This window comes from Eleutherodactylus coqui, chromosome 13 (assembly GCF_035609145.1).
Source record: "Eleutherodactylus coqui strain aEleCoq1 chromosome 13, aEleCoq1.hap1, whole genome shotgun sequence".
Classification (NCBI taxonomy): domain Eukaryota; kingdom Metazoa; phylum Chordata; class Amphibia; order Anura; family Eleutherodactylidae; genus Eleutherodactylus; species Eleutherodactylus coqui.
In genome coordinates this window covers 96,105,525-96,128,742 of record NC_089849.1, presented here as the reverse complement: position 1 = coordinate 96,128,742, position 23,218 = coordinate 96,105,525, and the positions used below count along the sequence as shown (strand labels likewise).

The following is a 23,218-nucleotide window of genomic DNA, read 5'->3' as shown; positions in this document are numbered from 1 at the left end:
GCCCACTTTGGCTACATAAATCCCCAGAGTTGCAGCACATTTGGCTGCCCTGTAAGAATATCCTTCGCCTTTTTTTAAAGCTTTGGAAAGAATTCACTAACAACCCCAGCATGACTTGTGTACCCCATGTTGGCAGGAGCAAGGTAATAATTAACCAATAGTGATGGCGGGTTGGTCCACATGCAAGCTCTTTAGGGGATTGTTGATGGGGGTCACCTGGCTAAACCACAATTTGTGAATTCAATGAATGGCTGAGCGCTGCCTGTGATTGGCTGAGCGCTGCCTGTGATTGGCTGAGCACTAAGCCAATCAGACCCAACACTTTCTGGAGGTGGGGATTTTTAAATCCCTGGCCAGCAGAAAATGCTTCAGAGCAGTGCCGGGAGCCAGCAAGAAGATGTGCCGGAGCTCCAACAGCGGCAGAAGGTGATGTATATATATTTTTTACAGCAGTTAGGGATGATTTTCAGGGAAGAGCTTATATTTTAAGCCCTTCCCTGAAAATTACTGCAGGGGTTACCTACATCCCATTGTTTTAATTTGGGTGGCTGCAGCGCCGACCCCATTGAAAGCAATGAGAGAACATTACGGTCTTCTGCCACAGCTGTGACAGCTATTGCAGGGAATTCCTTCATCCCTGTGGTCCCCGCGGGGATGAAGGAATCTCCTGTCATAGCTGTGACAGCTGTGGCAGAGGATCGTGATCTTCTACATATTTTTTTAATGGGGCTGGAGCTATGGTCAGGCGCATTTTGCACATCCATGCAGAGCATTTTTTTTGTGCACATAGCTGCGCAAATAAATAGCTTGGCTAACAGCCCTGAGAATGTGGCAGAAGGTGTATGAATAGTTTCATGCAGTTATTTGACTGAAAACACACAGATGAAATTATAAATATATTTATTGTATCATTATATATATCAAAAAATAGCATTTCGCTGACAGATGCCCTTTAAGACACTGAGCACTTGTGAAGATATCGGTCTTCTTCTAATATCTGCTTTACCGTATGTCACAGGTATTCTTTTAAATCATAGCCATTGTGTAATGAAACGTTCTGCAACAGTCTAATATACATTGTGTTTACAACACTGCTTGCTGTCATTTAATGAGAAACATTCATTTTATATTCACAAGTTGACCCAAAGCAGAAGTATTAAAAAGTGTGAGGACCTGAACAACTGTCTGTTCAAACAACTCAGTACAAGAGAGTGTAAGCAGGGTATCTTTTAAGCCTATGAATTTAAATGGGTTGTCCCATGAAAAAATAATGCTTATAGTTAGATCCAGCCCATAATTATACACATTTTTTATATTTACACTTATAAGCGAAAATGTTTCTATCCTGAGATATTCCAGCAATAATGTTAGAATAGCGCCACCTGCTGTTTCCATTCAAACGCCTTTCTGTGTCCACCTCAGTAAATATTCCAAAGTGGTCACACCTACTGGGTCTTGCTATTATGGACAAGATCCAACTGCAAACAATATTTTAAAGGGACAACCCCTTTGAACAATGAACAATGAATGAATTTAGTCCGCGGTCAGATATACTGTATAAGCAGAGTCTGCTGATGTTTCAGCTTTAGTGACTCTAAATGGTTGTGGTCACGGCTCTTTAACCCCTTAATGCTATCTTCTGTCATGGCCCTATGATACACTAGAAAATTGTTAAAAACAGAGCTTTACTTAGGCTGCTTTCACATCTGCATCGAGGGTTCCGTTTTTCTGCTCCATACGAGGAACAGGAAAGGGGAATCCTCTGGCCAAATGGATCCGTCTTATGACGGAACCAAGAATCGCGAAACGGACCCTATTGATTATAATGGGATCTGTTTGGGTTCTGCTCAGCCGCTCGGTATTTTTCCAGAAGGAAAAGCGCTGCATGCAGCCATATTCTTTCTGGTATTTTGTACCGGATCTGCGACAGAACCTCCGACCGGACGTTCCAGCGCAGATATGACCCCGACCTCATAAATATTCAGAACAGCCGCTATTCTTGAAATGAACACCAGTTTACATGTTTAAGTATTTTCCTTATAAACTTGCCTGTACACATAAGATTTAGGCCTCATTCACACTTCTGTATCGCGTATAATATGCAACAGACCAAAATATACCGATCCTGTGCGTATTTCATTTTTTTAAGCACGTAAATATGCAGCGCATTTATATCTGTAAAAAAACCTGCACAACATCCCATTGATTTCTTGCGTAAATATACAGCGAATATCCAGGTTTCCTGTGTATTTACACATGCCCATTCACTTCTATGGGGTATTTCGGTGTATTTTACGCACAAATATAGGACATGCTGCTTTTTTTTCACACGACCAAAATAAGCATGAAAGATACACAGCTGTGAATGACCCCATTAAAATCAATGGCTTCTATTAAATGCGTAATACGCTGTGTAAATACATTTGTGTGAATGAGCCCTTAAACCCACATCCAGTGATCCAGTAGTACCACAAACTACAGGTAATGGCTAAAGGCCCATTTAGAAACAACGAACGCTCAAAATTCGCTCAAAAGCCATCTTTTGAGCGATAATTGCCGTGTCTAAACTCCTGCGCATCGTGCACTTTTCGTACACTATTCGTTCATCTCTTACTTCAAGCCAGCCTGAAGTCAGCGATGAGCCTTGTTAGCTCCAGACACTGAGTTTTCAGCGGGATAGCGCTGATAGTATCCTCTCAGCTTCTATCCCACTCTGAGAACAAAGCAACTGTTTGCAGATAACATCGCTCCTGCTGTCATCTGCATACAGCAGGAGTCTTCATTTACACGCTAATGAACTCTTAAGTAGCTAACTAGCTACTTAAGAGTTTTTGCAAAGTGATTGCTCAAAATTGTCACTCAAACTGCCGTTTGAGCGAATTTTGAGCGATCCTCTTTCAGTGTAAATGGGCCTTAAATAGAGAAAATATTTATATTTTGGATCAAACAATTCTTCCCTTTTGTCAGAGTACTGAAAGATTTAACTCCTTATCCACCAACAGAATACAGAGGGTGCTGGAACTTGCAGAGTCTTCACTAGCCGTTTAAAGGGAGACCGCTAACAAGACAGACTCTTGTATTAATAGACTTACATTTAGCAAAGACGAGAGATGTCACCCCTCTCAGCAGCCATGACTTTCTTTGAAGGAGTCATGGCTGCAGAGAAGGGTGAGAAGGAAGGGCATCTACGCCCCAACAGGTCGTCCCATGTAAAGGCCATAACATACTTTCCAAAGTTTCTTATATTCACTTCTACTATGGATTTGTGAAAAACAAAGCATGTAAAGTTTAGGAAGTCGTTTTAGGAGTCCGGAGGGGGAACTCCTCTTCTTCTAAGCCCTCCACTGGCACTTTGGATTTAAAGTTTGCAGGTTTTGTAGAATAAAGTGATAAAATGAGGTAGATAAGTTCTTTATAGGGTGTTTATGTATATTTTTCTCTTTACACAGGGTCCTTCATTTGAGCCATAAAAAAATTTGTAAATCTTGAAATACAAAAACAACAATCTCGTTGATCAATGTCCCAGTTTGGTCCAACTCCAATCCTTCACTCCAGGTTCTTGGAAGATAATGATTTTAACTCTTCGTGAAATCTTCAAGCTAAATCTGTGCAGCAGAAACCTTGCCTTGACCACTTCGTAACTTTCACTAGAGGCAAAGAATGTTTAATCGCAGCAGTAGTCCTCAAGATTCCTAGAAGTAGTCCTCAAGATCCCCAGCAGTAGTCTTTAGAGTAGATCTCAGCCTTTTTTTTGGAAAATGTAACTGACTCTTTGGTATTAGTAAAGTGCGTTCTAGGAGGATTCCTGAAGAGAGAGCATAAACAGTGTATTACTACTTGTTGCTATTCAAATAATATTAGTAGCATTAACCCTTTCCAATCCACTGTCTTCCTACACTCTGATTGAAGCTTGTACAGCTCTAATGTCAGAAGACGTCCAACAGGGTATTCTTACCGTCTATTGCCAGCCACTCCATTGTCGGAGCCTTTCTGGCGTGCACACACTGGCTTTAGCCAGCAGATGGCACTGTTATAAAACAGCAAAAAGAGAAAGCCTTTTAGGAAACCCTGAATCCAAAATTGGATTGGAAAGGGTTAACAATGATTATAGTACTCATAATAGTAACAATTATAGTAGTAAGAGTAATAATGATTAGTACCAAAACATGGATTGATACTATGCTGAAAGCAAAAGGAGGTCGCCATATATGCAAATCCACCTCTGATCATTTCTAGCACCCTCATACATTAAGGCAAGGGATGGGCAGATTGAGGCATTTCCCCCAATATAATGTTCTGATGTAAAGGGACTGTCCTGATGATGGTTTCTTTTACCATTTCGGATTTTGTTATGTAGCTTAAGCAGTGTGTAATAAAACTATTACTTTCACACTTTTATGCCCCTGGTCCACTACATATGTCTGCATATTCATGTGTGATTAGTTCTGAAATGAATAGTAGCCGTCCATCTGCATTATTCATGCACTGATTATGTAATGAAGAGATCTGCATTTGTACAGTACATTCCGAAATCCGTCCGCTTCCTGTTCTGTGCACCCGTGTAAGTGCTGAATCACAAAGGACTAGATTACATAATATACAATAGGTACAAGTCTGTCTTTCTGTCTATTACTAAGAAAAAAACATCAAAAGGACAGACAGCTCCATGTAACATAAGTTATGCTATCCATTCGTTTATTAAAGCCTTGGGACATCCCCTGTACATGTATGCTGGATGTGCTCGGGCTTGTATGGAGTGCTCTGAGGGCACAGTATATACCGCATTGAGTTAATCTCATATATTGTATGGAGACTATAGCACCAAATACACTGAGGGAACTAAAATATAGCGTGGACACTTTGAACGCCATCAAAATAAATCTATGATAACCTGTGTTTTGCCGAACGATGTATATTTTTTTCACTCTCATCATTGTGGGGTACATATAACTCAGGCTATTTCCAGACTATGGATACATTTGTGCCCGATTTATAGATGAGTGTCCCAGTCTGACTGAGGGTCTACCAAGCCAAACTCACAGCATTATGGAAACCTTACACTGCCATGAGCTTGGGTCAGTAGACCCATGGTCGGGCTAGGGCTCTCATCCGTAATACGGACACAGAAATGCACCCATAATACTCTCATATGAAAGTGGACTTTAAGGTGCTGTCCAGTTCTAAACTATTGATGGGGTCTGTTGCTTGGGACCCCCGCCAATCAGCTTCTCGCCAGGCCAGCACTTTTGTGCACTGAACTTTTGCAGGAAGCAGACAGCTCCGTTCTTACTGCAGTGGCCAGGCTTAGGAATTGCAGAACAATTTAGGCGTTGTTTCTTGCTTCATATTGTTCTCAAGTGTTTAAGTGCTGTGAGATATTCAGTTTGTGTATCTTTAGAGTTTGGCAAGATAAAAATAGGCTTGATTGCATTTTATTTTACTGCTAAAACTTTTTTTTTTATAAATAGACTTGTTAAACTTCAATTTTTGTTATAGTCCCACTGGCGAACTTCACAATGTGATCAGTTGATTGCTTGTATAATGCAATAACTTAGTGTACCAAATCATTTTTGTCTGTCAAACTGAAAGCAATCTATTATGCCAGTTTCACATAGGGGCGTATTAGTGCATGCAATACGCAGAGCATTGATTTTATTGGGTTCATTCACATTTTGGTTGTGCTAATATATATATATATATATATATATATATAGAACATGCTCTCTTTCTCTGCATATCTGCCCACCTAGAAGTCAATGGGGGTGTGCAAATGCTTGCATAATACAAAAGGAGATGCATGAAACACTGTGTAAATCCACTGGAGGAAGAACACATCTGGAATTAATTAGCCATTTAAATCGGTGCATCTAGTTTGCTGTGTGCAAATGAGCATGCCTTGCAAGGGCAAAAATTTGCCAAAGTGCCTGCAATAAGGTGCGCACAAACATGCTTGTGCCCATGTAGAGACGGCCTTAGGCTTTGCTTTTGGCACAGCTTAATAAACATATAACCATGGCAGGCCTCTGCTTGACCTCCAGTTCGCTTTGATTAACTCACAGCACACCTCAGGATTTTCAAACCTATGAGAAATGACTTATAAGTCCATAGGATGCACGCCAAAGGTATAGGGGCCAGAACCTCCAAAGACCCCAACAGAGATATATTCCACTTTCTCAATAATGGAATGCAGCATCCAGGGCGTAATGCAAAACGACAATTTATTCCTCCAAAATCTTGCTACGTTTCGACCCTCTTGGGGTCTTTGTCAAGCATCACATTGACAAAGACCCCAAGAGGGTTGAAACGTAGCAAGATTTTGGAGGAATAAATTGTCGTTTTGCATTACGCCCTGGATGCTGCCATTCCGTTATTGAGAAAGTGGAATATATCTCTGCTTGACCTCCAGCCACCATAACATCCATCAGCAACCTGCAATCGCATTGGGGTAGGGCCTTCACAGGGCCCAACAGTGCAACGCTTTTACACACGACAGACTATTCTGTAACACTATTCTGGAATATGCCCTCCTGCAGAAGAGTCACAACCAAAATCGGCACTGCTAACGTGCGGATTTTCATGCCAGAATCCTGCTGGCAATTCTATATCAAAATCTGCAGTTAGCAGGACGGATTTTGCTGCGGAATTCAGGGACGGCATATTTTGCAACACTGTTGCGGAACACTCCGTCCCATATGAAAGGTTCCTTAAGCCTCAGCTGCCGTTCATAAAGAAAAGAGCGGACCAGCGGCGTTCAAAGTGGTTAAGCACAGGTGACATACCTTCATTCTCCAGTATTTTCCCACAAATGTTGTAGACCTTCATAAGAGGTTTGTAGAAACCGGCGTCCTTCAGAAAAGTGTTGAAATGTAAAATAGTACGAATAAAAATAAATAAATAATAGATTTACATAAATAATAGAAAAAAACCCATACACATTTTCTCCAGGGATTTTGGCACAAGTTGGGGCTTGTCTCGCCCGTCTCCAACTGCCTTTTGTAAAACGTCCTCATAGAAAATTCAGATGAAAAAAGGAGAAATGCAAGCTAGTCGACCTGATCAGAAATTCAACTTCAACTCTTCATATGACACTTCCACGTTGAATGTGTACCACAATATCCAAAGAACAACACTGAGGGCTAGCACAGCAGCCCCGCTGTAGATTAGGAAGTCCCAATAACTGAAGTGGGCAAAAATTCCTAAAAGTAGGAGAATAATCCCGGCAATATCAAACAAGATGGCGAGGACCACTATAAAAGCACATCGACCAGCGATTCTGGAGAGCCCCATGGTCCTTCTTAGCGTTTGAGAACTCGAGGACTCAATGCCTGAAGAGATCTTCTCGTGTTTGTGGTGGATCAAAATGACAACAAGTCAGCCAGTCATCCGCTTTATTTAAACAGTAGGATATGACTTGCTCACGGGCTATGACACGGCATGTTCAGACACATGTACAGATGGTTATGTTACACTCCGAATATCTGACAGATGACTCCAGGTGCTGTGAAAAGCAAACTGAAGACCTGCGCTCAGGCTTCAACAATGCATTAGAAGAACATCATGTCCCGTTACAGACTTAAATGATTGTAGGTCACCAGAAGGGAATTTGCCAGACTTAAAAGTAGAAAAAAAAATTACTAAAACTTGAACTCAAAGGATCTGTCTTAAGCCCCATTTACACGCAACAATGATCGCTCAAAATTTGCCCAAAAGACAATTTTGAGTGATCCTTTTGTATAGCTACTAGTGATGAGCGAGCATACTCGCTAAAGGCAATTGCTCAAGCGAGCATTGCCCTTAGCGAGTACCTGCCCGCTTGAGCAAAAAGGTTCGGCTGCCGGCGGCGGGCGGGGAGCGGCAAGGAGGAATGGAGGGGAGATCTCTCTCTCCCTCTCTCCCCCCTGCTCTCCCTGCTCACTGCCGCAACTCGCCTGTCACCCAAACCTTTTCTCTCGAGTGGGCAGGTACTCGCTGAGGGCAATGCTCGCTCAAGCAATTGCCCTTAGTGAGTATGCTTGCTCATCACTAATAGCTACTAATGGGCACTAATTCCCATTAGCAGCTAATTACATAATTTGCATGTTAATGAGTCGCCAGGTGATGTATTTACAGAACAGCAGATGGTCTGTTCTTTAAATACACGTCCTTTGTTCTGCCACGGGCTGTTGGCTAATAACAATGTTATCAGCGCTGCCCATGGAGAACTCAGTGTGTGGCCCCTGCTATCACGAATGATGGATTGAAATCCAATTTACAGGCTGATTCAAAAGTCAGGACCACAAGGAATATTTTCTAATCGAAAAGAGATACGGGTAAGAAACTTTATAGAACGCTTAGGTGGGCAGGGAAAAACTTACTGGCACTATGGTGGTGCTCGTTAGCCATCTTGGTGCATCCATCTTGGATTCAGCCCAAGAAACGTCAGTGGAAAACAGGATATACCTACAAATATTTTTTAGTTATGGATGATGCATAAAGTTCGGTTGAATCTTGTGGTATGGAAAACACTAACTGCAGGTCTTTTAAGGTACTAGAACATGCTGTTAAAGATCCACTTTGGAGAAAATACATTTTCCCATGCCTGCCCCTCTCATCTAATAGCCTGTCCCATTCTGGAGGTCTCCTCTCTGTATCCGAGTTACTTCCATGCAGTGCAGCACCCTTATCAAACATCATCTCAATGGCGAGATTGATTTACCTTCACTTTCAATCACTCCCATGATGCTTTAGCCCAGCATTAGCTAAGGCTATACTATTTTTGCCTGCATGAGGACACAGTTTAATTATAATTACCCTGAATCTTCCTCCTTACTCCTGATATCAGCAAAGAGAAGACACAGTCGGGAAGAGGATGAGTCATGTAGTTACATAAGAAGCTGCTGCATGGCATGCAGAGGCAGTGAGAAGATCATAGAACAAATACTGCAATAAGCCTGAGCTTTACTAGGGAAGCAAATGGGCATTATTACCTTATGGGGGCCACAAAATAGGAACTTATCGAATGGGGGCCACTAAAAGGGTACTCATATTATTGGGATGCTATTACCTTATGGGAGCCACAAAGGGAGCACTATTATCTTATGTGGACTGCAAAGAGCCCACTATTACCTTATGTGAGCCATAAAGTGTAAACTACTACATTATGGAAGCACAAAGAGGGCAATTTTATGTTGTTAGGGCACAAACGGGATAATATTACCTAATGGGAGCCACAAAAAGAGCACTATTTCCTTATGATGGCACAAAGGCGGTACTATTATATTGTGAGGGCACTATTATGTTATGGGGGCCCCCAAAAGAGCACTATTATTTTACAGAGCACAAAGGAGGCACTGTTATATTGTGGGGGCACTTTTATATTATGGAGGCTACATAGCAAAAAGGGAGAACTGTTATATTTTGGGAGCAGTATTACCCCATGTGGGCCACACAGAGGACTCTTTTATATCTCTATGCAAGCAGCACTCAATATGAAATATCCATTATGTATATCAGACCATCTTTCCCAAACTTAGGCCGGTTTCACATTGGAACCTCACCAGGCAGCTGGGCAAAAAGCAGGCAAAATCCATTATAGTCAGTGGGGTCTGCCCAGCGCCGTTTGGTTCCATCCTAAGACAGAGCTGTTCAGCCACGGGGATTCCTCTTTCCTGCTCTCCGAACAAAGCAGGAAATCGGAGTCCCTAGCCGATTATATATAGATAATTTTATCTTTGCAACAAATCTCCTACTGTTGGGGTGGGCAGATGGCATCCAAAGGACAGTCATCAACTTATACACGCCTTATACAATGCTCTCTAAATTCCCGGAAGAGTATACCCATCAAGGCCATCAACAATACCCAATATAAAAGTTCTAGGATTAAGACCAATATTGACAAGACATGTTTTTTTACATTATCTCTAATACCCCATTTCAAAATGTATGCAATTTTACACAATCTCAGACCATATGCATTAAATCTACACCATCCATATAGCATTTTGGACAGTCCAAGTTTAATCTAAAGTCTCGTTGACTTATAGATAGAGATATCATTGGAGTAATACACAACAGTACAGCCCATTTATCTTTGCTAATATGGCCTAAATTTGTTTCCTATTGACCGGGCCTGAGAAGCAAATGTGTGTCATAACTGAAGGAACTGGAAAAAATGACTATGGAGAACATCATAAAGCTCTCAGAATTGTTCAAAACTATAAATTAGACCTCCAGAATGCACCTGTTCCAAAAAGATCCTACTCTTCTCCCATGGTGAAATTTCCTCCAAATTAAAAAACTCTGGCAATTTAGGGTTCGTACAGAGGGGGGAGGGGGGTGTATATAGTAATTCCATCTAGCTATAATATCTGCCTCCATTTTTTCCATCATTTAATTATTAAAATGTGTTAATTATTAAAATGTTACTATGTTATTTAACACCACCCCATTTCTTTCTCCCCACCCCTTCAACCGTTGCAAATGAGACACCAAAAATAGATCCAAGCTTTTGGAATTGCGAACCTTCCAGACCGTTCATCCCTTGGAAAGGTCATAGACTCATAGACTGATAGAGTTGGAAGGGACCTCCAGAGTCATCGGGTCCAACTCCCTGCTCAATACAGGATCAGTAAATCATCCCAGACTGATATTTGTCCAGCCTTTGTTTGAAGACTTCCATTGAAGGAAAACTCACCACATCCCATGGTAACCTGTTCCACTCATTGATCACCCTCACTGTCAGAAAGTGTTTTCTAATATCTAATTTGTATCTCCTCTCTTTTAGTTTCGTCCCATTGCTTCTAGTCTCCAATGTAATTCTAACAGATTTCTTGTTCCATAATAAACTCTTAAATATTGTATGGAGTCTAAAAAAATATTGTGATGGGATCCAAGCCAGAGAGTTTTAAAGTATATAAATGAGTTGTGGCATCAAAAGCATTTTAATAAGATTTCCCCAGCCAATTGACAGTGGAAGACGATTTCAGACCTTGACTTTATCCTCAAACTTTCCTTCCAATGGAAGCAAATTGGCAGAAATATATTCTTGAGACTTAGAAGATACCACAACTCCCAAATATTTGAATTTCTTCACTATTTGTAATTGTGTACGTTCCAATAAATACTCCACTGGTAAGAGATCTAAAGGAAGAATTACAGATTTCCCCCAATTAATAGTGAGACCCAACACCTTACCAAACGTATCACAAATTGATATAATGGAACGCATTCATTTACTCACATCCCCTGTATACAACTATATATCATATGCATATACTGAGATACATTCCTCCATTTCTCCATACTGCGTTCCAACAATTTTAGGTGATTTCCATATCAGACTAGCCAGGGACTTGATTGCTAAGCCAAAGAGAAGAAGGGACAGGGGGACACTCCTGCTAGTTCTCCTCTCCAACACAATCCACCCCAAAATATGACAATTTACCCTTACTTTTTCCCCTGGCATTGAATAAAGCAATTTAACCCATGCCACGCATTTTTCACCAAAACCCATCCTATGAAGAACAGCTTACAAATAATTCCACTTGACATTGTCAAAAGCTTTGGCAGTCTTGAGTGAAAAAACAGCCCTGCTCCCACAAACTCGATGATCGACCTGAAGATTCAGGTATAACACAGATATTGAATAATAGTAATCAGGAAGAGACAAATCCTTTCCAGATCTTGGAATTAAAACAATCACATCATCTCCTATTGATGGCGGGAGTATGCCCTCATGCAATGATTCATTGAACACCATCAATAAGTGCGGCAGAAGCATATCCTGGTAACATTTAAAAGATTCATTTGGAAGACCATCCAACCCCCGGCGTCTTTTCTTTACGAAGTGTAGCTACTGCATTCGTTAACTCATTCAGTGTCAAAAGAGCCTCTAATATCGCTCTCTGGTTATCAGACAAAATTGGGAGCTGCATCCGAGCCAAATGTTCATAAAGAACATCACAGGCCACACTTAACTTAGAAGCATATAGGTTTTTAAAATAGTAAAAAAAATTTTTTCAAAATTTCATCCTCTTTTAGGGCTCACTCACATGCATAAAACGCAGTGAATGGAGGCAATAAAAGTCTATGGACTTTTTTTCTTCCATTCACACCTGTGTTTGAACTGCAAGGGGACATCCGTATAAAACACAGGGGAAATAAATCGCAGCATGCTCTATTTCTCCGTGATTCATATGGAGCCCCTGAAAGGCTGCCTATTGAAATGCTGCCCCTTCACAATGCCTGCAAGAGGGCAGCGTTTAATATGGAGCTCGGCTCTGCACAGAGCAGGTGATTAGAAAAAAAAAAGTCACATTGCACATTTCCATAAGGTCATAATCCTGGGCATACACAGATAGAAAGTATATTCTGTAGCCTGGAATAACAAGAGTATTGCTTAACCTCTGGATTTCTCAACCTCAACAGATCACATCAACCCAATTCCATAATTGAGCGTGTGAAAGTAGTTGGGGTGGTAGGGGTGGGGGTAAGAAGAAGCCACTATATGGCCTTTATTACATTTTTCTAAATAGGGATGCAAGCAATTATTAAAATCACCTACAATTCATGTAGGAACAGCAGGGGGTATAGACACAAATTCTGTTAACTTCTTAATACATTTGCTTGAATATGGAGGGAGGGGTATATATTGCTACCAAAAATATTAATGTTGTGCAATAATACATTTAAGACAAATGAATCTCCCCGTGGAATCTTAAAAGATCACTCACACTTAAAAATATCTCTTTTATGAATCAGCACACTTACTCCATGTGAATAACTGCTGTACACAGAGTGAACAGAATGTGCCCATACAGTATGGTGAAGCAAGTGTACAGTATGTGTTTATAATAGACCAACAATAGCTAGTTGAAATTGTTGAATCAATGAAAAAACAGCATATCGTTTATTCTTGTCCTCCATACGACACACATTCCACAAAATTATATTAACCTCTTAAACAATGGTTAATGATTAGAGATGAGCGAGCACCAAAATGCTCGGGTGCTCGTTACTCGAGACGAAATTTTCGCGATGCTCGAGGGTTCGTTTCGAGTAACGAACCCCATTGAAGTCAATGGGCGACTCGAGCATTTTTGTATATCGCCGATGCTCGCTAAGGTTTCCATTTGTGAAAATCTGGGCAATTCAAGAAAGTGATGGGAAAGACACAGAAACGGATAGGGCAGGCGAGGGGCTACATGTTGGGCTGCATCTCAAGTTCCCAGGTCCAACTATTAAGCCACAATAGCGGCAAGAGTGCCCCCCACCTCCCAACAATTTTTACTTCTGAAAAACCCTCATTAGCAATGCATACCTTAGCTAAGCACCACACTACCTCCAACAAAGCACAATCACTGCCTGCATGACACTCCGCTGCCACTTCTCCTGGGTTACATGCTGCCCAACCCCCCCCCCCCCCGCACGACCCAGTGTCCGCAGCGCACACCAAAGTGTCCCTGCGCAGCCTTCAGCTGCACTCATGCCACACCACCCTCATGTCTATTTATAAGCGCGTCTGCCATGAGGAGGAACCGCAGGCACACACTGCAGAGGGTTGGCACGGCCAGGCAGCGACCCTCTTTAAAAGGGGCAGGGCGATAGCCCATAATGCTGTACAGAAGCAATGAGAAATCCAATCCTGTGCCACCTCCATCAGGAGATGCACACGTGGGCATAGCAATGGGGAACCCATGTGCCACACACTATTCATTCTGTCAAGGTGTCTGCATGCCCAAGTCAGACCGGGGTTTTTTATAAATAGTCACGGGTAGGTACAACTCCGCAATGAGAATTCCGTGTGCACCGACAGCATGGGTGGCTCCCTGGAACCCACCGGCTGTACATAAATAAACCACATCACAGCTGAGGTAACGTCAGGTTTAATGCAGGTGGTCTTCGGCCCACACTGCATGCCCCAGTCAGACTGGGGTTCTTTAGAAGTGGACACATGCAGTTACAACTCCACTTGGACCGACAGCATGGGTGGCTCCTTGGAACCCACCGGCGGTAAATAAATGGACCGACAGCATGGGTGGCTCCCTGGAACCCACCGGCGGTACATAAATAAATCCTATTGCAGTGCCCATCACAGCTGAGGTAACGTCAGGTTTAATGCAGGTGGGCTTCGGCCCACACTGCATGCCCCAGTCAGACTGGGGTTCTTTAGAAGTGGACACATGCAGTTACAACTCCACTTGGACCGACAGCATGGGTGGCTCCTTGGAACCCACCGGCGGTAAATAAATGGACCGACAGCATCGGTGGCTCCCTGGAACCCACCGGCGGTACATAAATATATCCCATTGCAGTGCCCAGCACAGCTGACGTAATGTCAGCTTTAATGCAGGTGGGCAAAAAATTACTAGGATTACACTGTAGGCAAGGGCCCCAAAAAATTGGTGTACCAACAGTACAAATGTACTTCAGAAAAATTGCCCATGCCCAACCAAGAGGGCAGGTGAAACCCATTAATCGCTTTGGTTAATGTGGCTTAATTTGTAACTAGGCCTGTAGGCGGCCCAGTTAAAATAAAAATTGGTTCAGGTGCTAGTTTCAACGCTTTATTGAATTGAGAATTGAAACGTATAAACATTGTTTACAAAAGTTATATGACCGAGCCTTGTGGGCCTCAGAATTATTGCCCGTTCGGCGTGATTACGTGAGGTTTCAGGAGGAGGAGCAGGAGGAGGAGGATGAATATAATACACAGATTGATGAAGCTAAAAGGTCCCCGTTTTTTATGGTGATAGAGAACGATGCTTCCATCCGCGGGTGCAGCCTACGTATTGCTTAGGTATCGCTGCTGTCCACTGGTGGAGAAGAGAAGTCTGGGGAAATCCAGGCTTTGTTCATCTTTATGATTGTAAGCCTGTCGGCACTGTCGGGTACGCTTATCCGTGATGATTCCCCCAGCCGCACTAAACACCCTCTCTGACAAGACGCTAGCCGCAGGACAAGCAAGCACCTCCAGGGCATACAGCGCGAGTTCAGGCCACGTGTCCAGCTTCGACACCCAGTAGTTGTAGGGGGCAGAGGCGTCACGGAGGACGGTGGTGCGATCGGCTACGTACTGCCTCACCATCCTTTTACAGTGCTCCCACCGACTCAGCCTTGACTGGGGAGCAGTGACACAGTCTTGCTGGGGAGCCATAAAGCTGTCAAAGGCCTTGGAGAGTGTTCCCCTGCCTGTGCTGTACATGCTGCCTGATCTCTGCGCCTCCCCTGCTACCTGGCCCTCGGAACTGCGCCTTCTGCCACTAGCGCTGTCGGATGGGAAGTTTACCATCAGTTTGTCCGCCAGGGTCCTGTGGTATAGCATCACTCTCGAACCCCTTTCCTCTTTGGGTATGAGAGTGGAAAGATTCTCCTTATACCGTGGGTCGAGCAGTGTGTACACCCAGTAATCCGTAGTGGCCAGAATGCGTGTAACGCGAGGGTCACGAGAAAAGCATCCCAACATGAAGTCAGCCATGTGTGCCAGGGTACCTGTACGCAACACATGGCTGTCCTCACTAGGAAGATCACTTTCAGGATCCTCCTCCTCCTCAGGCCATACACGCTGAAAGGATGACAGGCAAGCAGCATGGGTACCCTCAGCAGTGGGCCAAGCTGTCTCTTCCCCCTCCTCCTCATGCTCCTCCCCCTCCTCCTCCTCAACGCGCTGAGATATAGACAGGAGGGTGCTCTGACTATCCAGCGACATACTGTCTTCCCCCGCCTCTGTTTCCGAGCGCAAAGCGTCTGCCTTTATGCTTTGCAGGGAACTTCTCAAGAGGCATAGCAGAGGAATGGTGACGCTAATGATTGCAGCATCGCCGCTCACCATCTGGGTAGACTCCTCAAAGTTTCCAAGGACCTGGCAGATGTCTGCCAACCAGGCCCACTCTTCTGTAAAGAATTGAGGAGGCTGACTCCCACTACGCCGCCCATGTTGGAGTTGGTATTCCAATATAGCTCTACGCTGCTCATAGAGCCTGGCCAACATGTGGAGCGTAGAGTTCCACCGTGTGGGCACATCGCACAGCAGTCGGTGCACTGGCAGATTAAACCGATGTTGCAGGGTGCGCAGGGTGGCAGCGTCCGTGTTGGACTTGCGGAAATGTACGCTGAGCCAGCGCACCTTTCCAAGCAGGTCTGACAAGCGTGGGTAGCTTTTCAGAAAGCGCTGAACCACCAAATTAAAGATGTGGGCCAGGCATGGCACGTGTGTGAGGCTGCTGAGCTGCAGAGCCGCCACCTGGTTGCGGCCGTTGTCACACACGACCATGCCCGGTTGGAGGCTCAGCGGCGAAAGCCAGCGGTCGCTCTGCTCTGTCAGACCCTGCAGCAGTTCGTGGGCCGTGTGCCTCTTCTCTCCTAAGCTGAGTAGTTTCAGCACGGCCTGCTGACGCTTGGCCACCGCTGTGCTGCCACGCCGCATGACACCGACTGCTGGCGACGTGCTGCTGCTGACACATCTTGATTGCGAGACAGAGGTTGCGTAGGAGGAGGAGGAGGGTGGTTTAGTGGAGGAAGCATACACCGCCGCAGATACCAGCACCAAGCTGGGGCCCGCAATTCTGGGGGTGGGTAGGCTCTGACTCGATCCCAGCTTCCACTAAATTCACCCAATGTGCCGTCAGGGAGATATAGTGGCCCTGCCCGCCTGTGCTTGTCCACGTGTCCGTTGTTAAGTGGACCTTGGCAGTAACCGCGTTGGTGAGGGCGCGTACAATGTTGCGGGAGACGTGGTCGTGCAGGGCTGGGACGGCACATTGGGAAAAGTAGTGGCGACTGGGAACCGAGTAGCGCGGAGCCGCCGCCGCCGCCATCATGTTTTTGAAAGCCTCCGTTTCCACAAGCCTATACGGCAGCATCTCCAGGCTGATCAATTTGGCTATGTGCACGTTTAACGCTTGAGCGTGCGGGTGCGTGGCAGCGTACTTGCGCTTGCGCTCAAACACTTGCGCTAGCGGCGGCTGGATGGTGCGCTGAGAGACATTGGTGGATGGGGCCGAGGACAGCGGAGCTGAGGGTGTGGGTGCAGGCCGGGAGATGGTCGTGTCTGTGTCCTGAGAGGGGGGTTGGATCTCAGTGGCAGGTTGTGGCACAGGGGGAGAGGCAGTGGTGCAAACCGAAGGCGGTGAACGGCCTTCGTCCCACCTTGTGGGGTGCTTGGCCATCATATGCCTGTGCATGATGGTGGTGGTGAGGCTGGTGGTGGTGGCTCCCCGGCTGATCTTGGCGCGACAAAGGTTGCGCACCACTGTTCGTCGGTCGTCTGCACTCTCAGTGAAAAACTGCCAGACCTTTGAGCACCTTGGCCTCTGCAGGGTGGCATGGCGCGAGGGGGTGCTTTGGGAAACAGTTGGTGGATTATTCGGTCTTGCCCTGCCTCTACCCCTGGCCACCGCACTGCCTCTTCCAACCTGCCCTGCTGCTGCACTTGCCTCCCCCTCTGAAGACCTGTCCTCAGTAGGCTTAGCAAACCAGGTGGGGTCAGTCACCTCATTGTCCTGCTGCTCTTCCTCCGAATCCTCTGTGCGCTCCTCCCTCGGACTTACTCCAATTACTACTACCTGAGTGATAGACAACTGTGTCTCATCGTCGTCGTCCTCCTCACCCACTGAAAGCTCTTGAGACAGTTGCTGGAAGTCCCCAGCCTCATCCCCCGGACCCCGGGAGCTTTCCAAAGGTTGGGCATCGGTCACGACAAACTCCTCCGGTGGGATAGGAACCATTGCTGCCCATTCTGGGCAGGGGCCCGAGAACAGTTCCTGGGAGTCTGCCTGCTCCTCAGAATGTGTCATTGTAATGGAGTGAGGAGGCTGGGAGGAAGGAGGAGCAGCAGCCAGAGGATTCAGAGTTGCAGCAGTGGACGGCGCAGAACTCTGGGTGGTCGATAGATTGCTGGATGCACTTTCTGCCATCCACGACAGGACCTGCTCACACTGCTCATTTTCTAATAAAGGTCTACCTCGTGGACCCATTAATTGTGAGATTAATCTGGGGACGCCAGAAACGTGCCTCTCTCCTAATCCCGCAGCAGTCGGCTGCGATACACCTGGATCAGGAGCTCGGCCTGTGCCCACACCCTGACTTGGGCCTTCGCGTCCTCGCCCGTGTCCACGTCCTCTAGGCCTACCCCTACCCCTCAGCATGGTGTATTACCAGTAGTGCAGAAACAGAACGCTGTAATTAAATGTGCCACTTATTGGCCTGTGGTTGGAGGCTGACTTCGCTTACGGAATGCACAGCAGAGCCAGGAAAGAATTTTGCGCAAGCCTGTAGTGAGACGTAGGTGCATATGACTGAGCTAGTGGAATTCACAGCGCAGAAGCCACCTTATCTGGAACGCCCAACAGTCGCATATTATTTCTTCGTAGTCTATATTCCACATCATCTGCTTTTTATTGTAAAATATGGATAGACTGCTTGCATTTACTAATTGTATCCTGCGCAAGGACAATTTCTTCTTCCATTTTGTTAATATGTATCTCTGCTTTAGACAATCTTTCAGTAACGTTCTGCAAATCATGTCCAATATCCTCTTTCAGCCTACCAATTTCTGCAGAGAGAGAAGCCAAAAACAGTATTTCTTTTAATCACAGCTAGAAAAACGATGCGTAGAGCATGTTCATTTTGTGTATTATTTTGCATATCCACACCACTAGCTGCTGCTGAAATGGCCTGCATAATAGTATTTGCGGAGGCAGATGAAGCATATAAAACAGGGCCATGCTTACCCTTTTCAGCAGAGTGAAATGGCATATTAAAAATGCCATCAGAGAAGGCAAACATAATTGTAGATGTCTCATGAGCAGTTCTTACTGGGTTTACAGGAGAAGTTGAGTAAGCAAATTCCGCCAACCTGTTCGCCGCATCGCGGTATTTCCCAGTAAAGCGATGAGACTAGTCAAAGTGTTTGATGCATTCCGTACAATCACCCTGCTCAATATTCAATATTACTTACAATGTTGCACAGGCAACCCCATGGTGCCTTCACTTGAGTGCCTTTGTGAAGCGCACGTGCACCCCTGGCTTCTTTCCTCCTCAGCATTGCAACTCGCTTCAACTGCAGACTGGCCTCGCAACAGACCAGTCTCTGCTATCACTGGTTCTCTGCTTCTTCACTACCCCACAACAGAAGCCATGGTGCAGCACAACCAAAGGCCCAGGGACCAGCAAGAAGGCCAGCACAGCAGTATCAAAAATATCACCTCAACAAAAGAACGGAGCTAGGAAGCTAGCATAACAGGTGGGAGCTCTCCTAGTGTGTCTCCACTGCTCACATCACGTTCATCACGTACATCAAGTATTGTCAGGTTTGTGCACAGTGAATCCACCAGCAGAATAGTGAATGCAGCTCTTGAGTATAATATAGGTTGTAAATCAGGCTCAATGCAAGATAAGTAATGCCATGTATGTACACAGTAATCTTATTGACAGAACAGTGAGTGCAGCTCTGGAGTGTAATACAAGTTGTAACTTGGGATCTGTACAAGATAAGTAATGTAATGTATTTACACAGTGATTTGTGTAGATTAAGATTTATGTATACAGTACTGTGTAAAAGTTTTAGGCAGGTGTGGAAAATATGCTGCAAGGTAAGAATTTTTTTTTTCAAAAATAGAAAGCGTCTGATTTATTCTGCAGCAGGACAACGACCCCCAAGATACAGCTAATGTCATTCAGAACTATCTTCAGTGTAGAGTAGAACAAGGCATCCTGGAAGTGATGATAGGGTCCCCACAGAGTCCTTATCTCAACATCATAGGGTCCGTCAGGGATTAGATGAAAAGACAGAAGGATTGGAGTGAGCCACCATCCACAGAAGATCTCTGCTTAGTTCTCCATGGTGTTTGAAAAAACCTCCCTGACAATTTCTTTCAAAAACTGTGTGCAAGTGTACTTAGAAGGGTACTGCTGTATCTTGTCTCCACCACAACTAGGGGGTGCAGACATGGGCTGGACTGGATTACTGACAGGGAGTGAGGATGTAATGCCCCCAGATGTTGATTGGCCGCTGCCCCGACAGCCCATCTGACAAGCTGGCCGGCCCGAGTAGTGCTAGACAGAACGTGCAGCAGTAACAAAAGGCGCTACTCCAGAACCAGTGCTAAGGTAGGGAGCGCTGGGGGCCTTGTACCGCTCTGCTGCTGAGTCCTCCGGAAAGCTGTTTCTGCTGACCCCGCTCAGCTGTGGACTGCCGCCGATGCTTTGACGCGCTGTACTGCCTCCTCCTCTTGAAAGCCACTCCTCCTAGAGACCCCGCTCTGCGGTGGGCGCCTTGCACAGCTGCCTCCTCTTGCCCCGCTCAGCTATGGAGCGCCGGCGACTTGTATGCAAGGCTCTGCTCCGGTCCCATGCCCTCCACGGTGCTGATGATGGGGTTCCTGCAGAACACAGCGCCATCAGCAGCGCCATATCTCTGTTAGGGCATTACGTTTTTGCGCTCACAAAAAAAAACATGCAAGCATGCTCTCATTGATTGCAGTGGGGAGTTAAAGGGGTTGTCTCACGCCGAAACGGGTTTTTTTTTTATTCAATAAGCCCCCCGTTCGGCGTGAGACAAACCCGATGCATGTGTTAAAAAAAACAACCGGGTAGTACTTACCCGAATCCCCGCGCTGCGGCGACTTCTTCCTTCTTCTTACTTACCTTAGTAAGATGGCCGCCGGGATCTTCACTGTGAGGTCCATTGCCGATTCCAGCCTCCTGATTGGCTGGAATCGGCACACGTGACGGGGCGGAGCTACAAGGAGCACCTCTCCGGCACGACCGGCCCCATTCAGAAGGGAGAAGACCGCACAGCGCAAGCGCGTCTAAAATCGCCAGAAGAGGCGATTTTAGACGGATCCATGGAGACGAGGACGCCAGCAACGGAGCAGGTAAGTGAATAACTTCTGTATGGCTCATAATTAATGCACGATGTATATTACAAAGTGCATTAATATGGCCATACAGAAGTGCATAACCCCACATGCTTTCATGAGACAACCCCTTTAAGTTTAATGTGTGTTAGTCTCACACAATACGACTGAAAATGGAACATGCTTAGTCACGGAGACAGGATGGTCCTCAAAAACAGAACTATAATTCACCGTTCAGTTCTCCCCAAGGCTAGCCAAGCATGGGCGAGTGTGATATCAGGCTGTGATTCATGGTCCAATATCGCACTTACCACCCTCTGAAAGCCCCGTGGCTGCGAGGCGTTTTCATTGAAAACAATGGGGTTGCAGGCGAGATTGTGCAACCAAATAGAACATGCCGCGATTTGTTTCTCGCATAGCATTGTAGTGATAACAGGAAAAAAAAGTTTTAAAAAGTCTCTCGTGTGTGTGACCCCATTCAAAAAAATGGGGTTCATATTTGTGCATCTCAAAACGCACAAATCTCACACGATTTCCTTGCCCGTGTAAAGCCAGCCTAAATGAGAAGATTCATATACATTTGGGAAGAAAACAAATGTCCAAAAACCCCTTACACATTACCCTCACCAACATGGTAGCACTTCTTTTGGTAAAAAAAAAGGTGAGTTTTATGTGAAAACCATCTTTATATGTAGTAAATTCCTTCAAAATGTCTAACTTGATATTATTCATTTTTATCAAATATTCTGGATTTTTGAATGGCCGTAGAAAAGTATATAATTATACAGCATTTGCAAAAGTACAGACCCTGGAGGGAAAAAATCCCCCAATCAGTTTAAAATAAAAAGGTCTTCCATTGTAATTTTATATTATTTTTGGTGGTTGTTATAGCTGTGGCAAGGGTCTGTAGTCTGCGATCCTGCACTCTCATTGCAGTGGATGAGGTTGTGGTGCGACTCGCAAGTTGCATCAACTATGATCCGCAGAAAACATCCACCGAGGTTGGATTTTTTTTCTCATCTACAGCTGGTCATTATGGCGACTTGAGTGTCGCAACGCGATCCCACTGACTTCTATGAGAATACAAGGTTGCAGGACGGGACTGAGATCTTGTGGTTGCGGGACCTATGGCGTTGTCAAAATTGCCATGTAGTTGCTTGATGTAACACAGGTTATTAAACATCATAAATACAATACCTTCAGTCTCCAGGTTTGCAGCTCCATCCTAATCCCCTCTCTCTTGCGGTAGAATACACCTTCAAGATGGATCTGAACCAAAATCTCTGAACTCAAAGAAAAAAAAAAGTCCAACCATTTTTCTTGAAAAATTATTCTTTTTAGCCGCACCTCCTTGAGAGTCTCCAGTTCAGAAAGTCAATTCCATTTCTTCAGGAGAAATCACGTTGAACGTATACCACAAAACCCAAAACACCATACTAAAACCGATGACGACAGCACTGGTATAAATGAAGAAATCCCAAAAATCAAAACGAGCACAAACTCCCAAAATAAGCAAAACGATTCCAACTATGTCAAAGAAAATGGCAATAAGAAAGAGAGAAGCGCATCGTCCAGTGAATTTGGGGTGCTTCATGGTCACCTCTGGTTAGGAGGGACAGAAGAGTACATGGTGCAGCCAGTGGCAACCGTTTAAGTTGTGATTTTTTTTTTACAGGTATTGTTCTTCAAACAGTACACACCTCTGATGGCAATCTCAGCCCAGGCTATTAACTATTTACACACTGGCATTTAGAGGTTTTGTCTACCCTGAAAAACCTGACTGATGACATAATAGACCTTGTGTAACAACTGCACTGCTTGGCCACAAATTGTAACATTGTGCAGAAGAACACTGCAACCTAATTACTAATTTGGAGTATATTGAATAAATTATATATAAACAAACCAGTTACACGTCTAAAAGTTAAATATAGAACATTGTGTCGTTACACCTGCATAGGGTTTAAAGGGCATCTGTCATCATTAACTATATTTGGGAGCTCAAAAGGTGGAGCTACTTTTCATACGCACCGACGCCCCTGTTCCAGAGCTCTGCCCCCAAGAAATCAGTGCATGTACACAGCATGACTCTACAAAAGGCTATATGCATGCTCTCCCATTCATCTCCATGGGGGGGCACGTGCACCCAGTCGTGCAAGAATTACACTGTGTGTGCACATTGATATCTCAGGGGCTCAGTAATAGAACGAGGGACCTAGTGAGTATAAAAAGCATCTGCCCAGACCACGTGTCTCCTCACCTTTGAACCACATAATGTAGTTTCCTACATTTTCTTTTCCCTAGCTCGGAAATAGAGTATTCAAAAAGATCTAATAAAGCTTGCACAGTGGGCAGCGACTAACAGAATTGTATTTAACAAGGAG

The 23,218-nt window shown here is 44.9% G+C and overlaps 1 long non-coding RNA gene across 1 annotated transcript; it reads right to left on the bottom strand.

The window, feature by feature from the left end:
- Positions 1-883: 883 nt before the first annotated feature.
- LOC136588305 (uncharacterized) lies at positions 884-22,561 on the bottom strand. Its single transcript, XR_010787566.1, has 2 exons — positions 22,032-22,561; positions 884-3,805 (listed from the first exon to the last, which is right to left on the bottom strand). It is a non-coding gene; the product is annotated as an uncharacterized lncRNA (long non-coding RNA).
- Between the last annotated feature and the right edge of the window lie 657 nt (positions 22,562-23,218).